This window comes from Manis javanica, chromosome 2 (genome assembly GCF_040802235.1).
Source record: "Manis javanica isolate MJ-LG chromosome 2, MJ_LKY, whole genome shotgun sequence".
Lineage (NCBI taxonomy): Eukaryota > Metazoa > Chordata > Mammalia > Pholidota > Manidae > Manis > Manis javanica.
The window spans coordinates 204,084,978-204,092,701 of record NC_133157.1 but is presented as its reverse complement, the minus strand read 5'-3'; the positions used below and the strand labels follow the sequence as shown (position 1 = coordinate 204,092,701).

The window sequence follows — 7,724 nt, the reverse complement described above, 5'->3', positions numbered from 1 at the left end:
TGTTTAATTTTGTTCTTTTATTATTAAAATTGACATAATTCATCAAAAAAATAATGAGGAATAGAGAGCTGCCTCTCTACCCAGATGACAAACTGTGGCGGCTCAGGCTCAGACCTTAAGGAGGCACCGGCCTCCACTGCCTCAGCCCCTGCAGCACGGCCCTCAGCGCACTGCTGCCGAAAAGAACAAGGCACAGTGACAGTAGGGGTGTCTGGGGCTGGAGGCGCAGCAGGGGGCACGGGACGCAGGGCGGCGCAGGCTGGAGAGTGGCTGAGCTGAGCGGGGAAGCTGACACTGGGCGGTGCGGCATCCTCAGAGGGGGCGATTTGAAAGCTAAAGGAAATCTACGAATCAAGCTCAGCTCCAGTAACTTACAGAAAAGGAAACAATAAAAGGAGGTGGGAGGGAGGCGTCGGCGCGAACCCGCCCCTGGGAGCGGCAGCTCCCGGCGGCCTCCGCCGTGGGTTCTCCCGGTGATGCAAACGCTCACTTCCCGCATCCGCTCCCCACAGAGGCCCCGGAGCCGGCAGGAACCGGCGGCGCCACCGGGCCGCCCACCGTGGGCAACATCCAGAAGAGGCTGACCGGCAAAGGCGAGGGCGGCAGGCGGGCGCGGGCGCCAGGGGCCCGCACGGACAGGCGGGGTCGGGCGCGGGCCTCGGCGGCGGTGGGCACTGCCCTCGGACACCAGGGCTGTGGAGGCGGCGCCGGGGACCCCGCTGCCGCCCGTGCGCCCCCCGAGCCTGGCGCCCTGCCGCTGCGCCCCGCCGGCCTGAAGAGCCGGGGCAGCGAGCTCTTCAAAACCGGGCAGTTCTCGGAGGCGGCCCTCAAATACTCGGCGGCGATCGCACAGCTGGAGCCTGCAGTATGTGGAAGTGCAGATGATCTGAGTATCTTATATTCAAATAGAGCAGCATGTTACCTAAAAGAAGGAAACTGCAGTGGATGCATTCACGATTGTAACAGGGCTCTGGAACTTCATCCATTCTCAATCAAACCTCTTCTTCGACGAGCAATGGCCTCTGAAACTTTAGAGCTGTATCAGAAAGCTTATGTGGATTATAAAACAGTGTTGCAAATAGACTGTGGAATCCAGCTAGCAAATGACAGTATTAACAGGATTTGCACATGTTCACTGGCACCACATCTGTCAGTGGAAATGTATCTGTTGTTTCTCCTCAGGAGAATGGATGTCTCCATGAGCCTGCTACATATTTGTGTTATATACCCTTTAATAGACACTCATCTAGGATGAGTATTAATTTATAATGCTGAAATAGCAAAGAATTTGGATCTAATTTATATTATGACCTGTGTTCACCCCCTGAGTGAGAATGGGAAGGAATCTGTATATATTAAATTCCCCTGCATATGCTTCTTTTCTCCCTGGCAACACATCTCTTTTCAGCCGCTTCCTCTCTGCTGAATAACAAGAATTTTAATGGATCTGGATGGACCAAGCTGGAGGGAGAAGCTGTTGCCCATTCCTGCTCTGCCCTCTTCTGTGCAGCTGCGGGCTTGGCCGCCTACAGCAGAGACACCCCCAGACCAAGTGGGAGATGCCTGCAGCCACCACCAAGAAGGCACCACAGATGAAAAAATGTTTAAAATTCTTAAAGAAGAAGGAAATCAATGTGTAAAGGATAAAAGCCATAAAGATGTCCTCAGTAAATACAATGAATGCTTAAACATGAAAAACAAGCAATGTGCCATCTACACAAAGAGCTCTCTGTGACTTGCAACTGTGCCAGTTTGAAGAGGCAAAGCAGGCCTGTGATCAGGCACTGCAGACAGATAACAGGAATGTGAAAGCTTGCTATAGACGAGCTCTTGCTCATAAAGGACTCAAGAACTACCAGAAAAGTTTAAACGCTCTCCATAAAGTTCTTCTACTAGACTCAAGTATTGTTGAGTCAAAGATGGAACTGGAAGGAGTAACCAGATTCCTTAATATTAAGGATAATACAGCATCACTCAATAAAGACAAGGAGAGAAGGAAAATTGAGATTCAAGAGGTAAGTGCAGGCCATGAAGAGGAGCCCGAAAGGACCTCAGAGGAGGTGGCCACAGCCAGCCTTGCTCCTGAAGAGGGAGACCCAAGCGATACACCACCGGAACACTATGAAAGCTACTGATCACTAAGCCTAACAATGCCTGTGAATTTGGTCAGGTTATAAATGCTCTCAGTACTAGGAAAGATAAAGAAACCTGTGCACACCTTTTAGCCATCACTGAACCAAAAGATTTGCCAATGTTGTTGAGTAACAAACTTGAAGGCGATATATTCCTCCTCCTCATTCAGTGTCTGAAAAACAATCTTATCGGTAAAGATCTCTCATTGGTGTATCAGCATCTTTTCTATCTGAGCAAAGCAGAAAGGTTTAAGATGATGTTGACACTAATTAGCAAGAGCCAAAAGGAGCAAATTGGAAGAGCTCTTTGATGACCTCTCAGACACACCAAATGAACATTTTACTTTACAAGTTGTACAGGCGCTAAAGTTGCAATATGAGCTTTAAATCAAGATTATTGTTAGATTTCTTCCATGCTTCTATGTGCTCCAGTAATGCTAATGAGACGGTATTATAATAGAGTTACATGGATAACCTGGCTTAGAAAATACCCTTTGGACTATAAAATATTTTACTTATTTTTATACATAGAACATGTATATTCTACAATCCACTTTTTTATTAGTTGTAAGTATTTTCTTATGTACCAGAGCTAACATCTTTATATTTAATAATTATATTTACAACTGTTAAAATACATTTTAATTTATATTCTGCATTTTCTTTTAGTAACATTAAAAATTTCAGTTAAATTACATTTCTTTTAACTGTGAATGTGTCCTCAAGTTTGATAGAAATATATTTCTCTAAAATTCATTTTTAAAAGTGAAAATCATTAACAGTAATTTCTACACCACCTATATTTCATGCTAAGACATATATATATATAAATCTCATTTTATACTAGTATGGATTACAGTTTGCTAAAATGAATTTCAACATTTAAGTCTATAATATGAAATGATTATTAAATAAATTGTGATCAATTTAGAACTATTAGAGGAAGATATTTTTTCTAATATGAAAGCATTGCTTAAGAAAAATTGCGAAAAATTTCTACCATTTTTTACTAGATTTTTAAAAGCTACTTTCCCATATATAATGCTTATATAAGCTGTAACAAAAGGACCACTATATAGAAAAACAAACTAAGCCTGGGTTTCTGTTTGAAGTGTCACCCCCTACATTTTCCCAAATATTTCAATGTCTTCTCATACAAGCATGACCATATTTATTCCCTTAATGTAAAAGGGAAAAGTGAAGAACTCTTATTATATTGAAAGCTCCTTTTTGTCAACTGGGTCAAAATAAAGATCTTTCTTAAAATAAAACATTCAAGTCTCAAAAAAAAAGGAGGGGGGAGGGAGACAGAGATAGAGGGAAAAAGACCTAAGTGATTCATTGAGCTAGGTATTAAATGATAAACAAAGCATACTAAATAATTTCTACTGGTACACTTGCCCCTGGCCTCTGCTCAGTCACTGCTGTTCTAAAGACCACCTTTCTTGGCATAATCAATTCACCCTAAGCCACTGGCAGACATCAACAACACAAAATATACTCCTAACCATGCACTAAATACTGAAGAAAAGACATTAAGAAACATTCCTCTGAAAAGAATGTATACAGCTCTTTCTTACAAGTTGAAAAGCATAGGGATAATAACTTCTCCTTTAGAACATGAGGTTAAAAATGGAGTATAGACTCAATCAGGGAAACTACCAATCCTCAAATTTATTTAAATTTTGAACAATTATTTGCACTCAGAAAAGCAAAGAAGTATTTCTGTTTACCTTCTGAATATCTCAAAAGCATGTCTTGGGGCTGGTGGGATGTTGCACTTTGGTGTGGCTGATGGAGTGGGCCAGTATCCTGTCATTAGCACCCGGACTGTGAGGTCAACATCACCTAAAGATACCTGTGCAGAAAGAAAGACATATGCCCCCCCAGTGAAGTAGGATTTGTTGCCCATTCCACATTGACACTGTGTTAGAGTTATCAAAGTAGTTAGCTCCATGTCCAATATCTAGCACAAAACTCTTCTTAAAGGTTAGATCCATCCCAGTGTATTCCAAATGTTAACTATCTTGGCAAATATTTATAATTATTGCTTACGTTGTTGGCTTTATAAAATACTAATCAAAGGATAAGTCTATGCATGTGAACAAAGTCTTATAGGTGTCACTGAGAAGTGTAAAATTTTGGCTTGTAAGCTAATTTACAGAAAAAATATCAAGGGACCATATATCACCATCATTTTAAAGAAATTTCTACAATAGTATCTTTTATCTCAGCTTTTAAATCTTCTAAACCATTTTAACATACAAACAATTTATTTCTATTATCCCATTCACATTTCAACTACATTGACAAAACTTGTTTTTTACATGTAGTTCATATTTTAACAACCTCTCCATGGGACACTGTATATGCAGTCCTACATAGTAGGTGATCTAAATATTTGTATAGTGTATGACTACCTCTAGAAAATATACATTAGAAATACTGTCACGAGTATTTATTCTTTGAACAAATTTAATTTTTAAGAAAACAATAAAGTGTATCAATAGGAATTTTTAAGGGTGAAGTATTATCTTTATTATTGATATTCACAGCTTGTTCTAAACCATTACTCCATTTTTATCTAACCTTCATGATTTGGTGATAACGGATTCTTAAAAGAGAGGAATTGAATCTATAATATAAAGAAGTATTCCACAGTCAGATTTATCCCCACATATCTACTAATTGTTTACTCCACTTTAGAAAAACTGCAACTAGAAATCTTAGATGATGCATAGGAGAGATGATCATAGCAGAGATTCTCAGAGGATGAAAAGAGTAGGTCGGATAACTGTCTGTATTTGTCGAAATTGGGGACTGGGAGTTGGGGGTCACAACTTGGTTTGATACATCCTAGACAATAAAGTCTTTTTATCTTTCTCCCATATATCCACACAATTTCTTAACATTCAAGTCTTTGCTCAAAATGTCATTTTTTTCTAAAGGAGGCCTTCCCTAACCACGTTTCCCTGCTGCAGATGTCCTTTGCAGCTCCTATCAGCAGCTAAGGTGCTATGTTTGTTTACCTGGTTCATTATCTGTCTCCCAGATCAGAATGTAAGCTCCATCATAGCAGGATTTGTGTCTATTTTGTTCTGCTATGTATACCCACTTCTACAACAATGCTTTGCACAGAAAACACTTGATGAATTACTTGTTAAATAGAAGGGAAAAAAAACCTTAAAGTACTATTACTACAAGTTTGTGTCATCTCTTTCTAACTATCTTAGCAATATTTTGAGGCCACTCAGCCTATATTCAGATAGCACATGACAGGGGCAAATACACAGACAGAGGTACCAGAAAAGTCTGTTAGGATCTGATGTGATTTGTGATGTAAACAGAAATATGATTGTAAGATGATTTTCCTTACCCTGTCCCTGTTTTAAAAATAAAAACAGAGGAAAAAATAGACAAATACTTAAATATATTTCAGCTTAAGATTTATCTAAATAAAATATACCACAATTATTATTAGAATTTCAAGAAAGTACTTATTTTATGACTTCTAAATGAAAGTGAAGAGCCAGTGTCTTGGTATATTTCAACAGACTGAGAACCTTTAAGAAAGTTTCAAAGATTCATCAGCTGCAGGATTGGTGATATTTTAAAAGAGCTCGAAGATTTCAGAAAGCTCAAGATCTGTTTTGATTAATCTGTCACTTTTCATCAAATCTGTCTAATGCAGATTAAGGCTTCGGAAATTTAGAGCTTAAGGTCCTTAGCATAAACAATTATAAAAAAGCCAATAATTCCTTGTAAATAGTGGCTTTATAGTTAAGTGGAAGCTGCAATCAAATTAACAGAAAAAATGAAGCATCTTGATAAATACTCTCCTTACTGTAGTTAACAAATTACTAAACAAATACTCTACCAGAGTGAAAGATATGTCTGAACAATCAAGATTTAAGCCTGGAAAACTCACAAACTTTAAACAACTGAAAGGCAAACAGATCTGATGAAATCATTATGTTTAATAATCATTCTCTCCCTCTTTTTAAATGAGACAACCCCAACAAAGTAGTCAAGAGCAAAGAACCTAATTTTCTTGTCAAAGGGCCTTCAAGATCACAGGCCAGGTAATTTTCAACAATACTTAAAACAGTTAGGGTGTTGAACCTTCCCTTACAGGTAGTTTCAACAGAGTATTTATGCCAACTAGTCTTCCTGTAGCTCCCAATATATGTAAAGTTAGTTGAAGAAAAAGAATGAACAGAAAAAAAAACTGAATCATATTAAAATATGTATCAATGTATTAGAATAAAGTTACAAATCCCTAAACAATCTAAAAAAGACAAAAGTATCTAGGATCATCACATTATTCAGGTTCTCCCCACCCGAATTTCTATTTACCATAGACTTTTATCTTTCCTGCTTTCAGCCCTTCTACACTACAAATATGAGGCAAGTCATACAACTATTTAAAATGGAGAGGGACCAGAAGTCCCAGTAATGCCTTAATATATATAAATGCCCATTTCTATAGAATTAGGTATTTTCATATATTTTACTTGTGAAGAGACTGTGGAACCAGCAGAAGTGATCTCGTATTTAAATATCAGAGAAAAGATCTTGAAATTTCTTTCATGGGTGTGACATGTCTTAATTACAAAGCAGTACATACTACTTGAGAGAGAAAATGTCAAAGAAAAGCTGGAGTTCTCTAAAACTTAAGGTTAAAGGTGAAGTTGAAAAACAGTAAGAAAGAAACAAAATTCTGAACTTCACTGAATCCTCACAAAAACCCCCACTGGACTCCAAAGCTGTATAGATTCTAGCTTACTGCCTTTTGGGAGTCACAATACAAAATCACATTTAAAATGCACTGGTGTCAGTGTTTAATACTCAGTTCGTCAGACATCAGGCCCATTTAGGCTGATCTTACAGATGTGAATGAGGAGACTGAGGCACAGGATAGCGGGGAAACAAGTCTCCTACAGCACAGCGCTGGGTGCTGAGGGCGAGTGAAAGCAAGAGCACTAAAACTCAGGACGCCTGTCTCGGCCCATGATTCTTTCCATGATCTAGAATGGTTACAGCAGCAGAATCATTGTTCATTAAATGTTCAGTGCGTTCCTTCATGTAGGGAGGATAAACTTAGTTTTAGAAGAGTAAGAAATAAGTATTTTAACATTGATAGTTAGAAGAAGAGCTTATCTGGGGGAAAATGATTTTTAAAGCACTCGGACAATACATATGTTGTCTCTCATGACATTTAAGGAACCAACCCCAGCAATTCAGTTCTGATAATGGATGAAAATGCCCACTGCAGAAGACTACATGAGCCCTGTACTAGCTGTTAATGCCATCCTCGTTTTAATGGACAAAAACATATGCAAAGTAGGCTTATGCAAGGTAGGAGGGAAGTGGTGGGGTTGGGATTTAAGTCCAAACATCTTGCTTTTATCTAGTGATTGCCAAACTTGAAACTGGAACTTGGTGTTCCTCCACCCCACCCTCATTCGCTCTAAATTCTGGCTCAGTGGGCCAGGGCCCCCAGGAATTGGTGTAATAGGATCACAGGTGATGCTAATGTAAGCAGGTAATTGATGAGCATTTGGAGGCCCCTGCAGGTTGCAGGCACGGTGT

The 7,724-nt window shown here is 39.2% G+C and overlaps 2 pseudogenes; both read left to right on the top strand.

Annotated features, from left to right (window-relative positions):
- The first annotated feature begins 370 nt into the window (after window positions 1–370).
- LOC140847997 (sperm-associated antigen 1 pseudogene) lies at window positions 371–1,255 on the top strand (annotated as a pseudogene).
- Window positions 1,256–1,440: 185 nt separating this feature from the next.
- On the top strand, window positions 1,441–2,828 carry LOC140847995 (sperm-associated antigen 1 pseudogene; annotated as a pseudogene).
- Window positions 2,829–7,724: the final 4,896 nt, after the last annotated feature.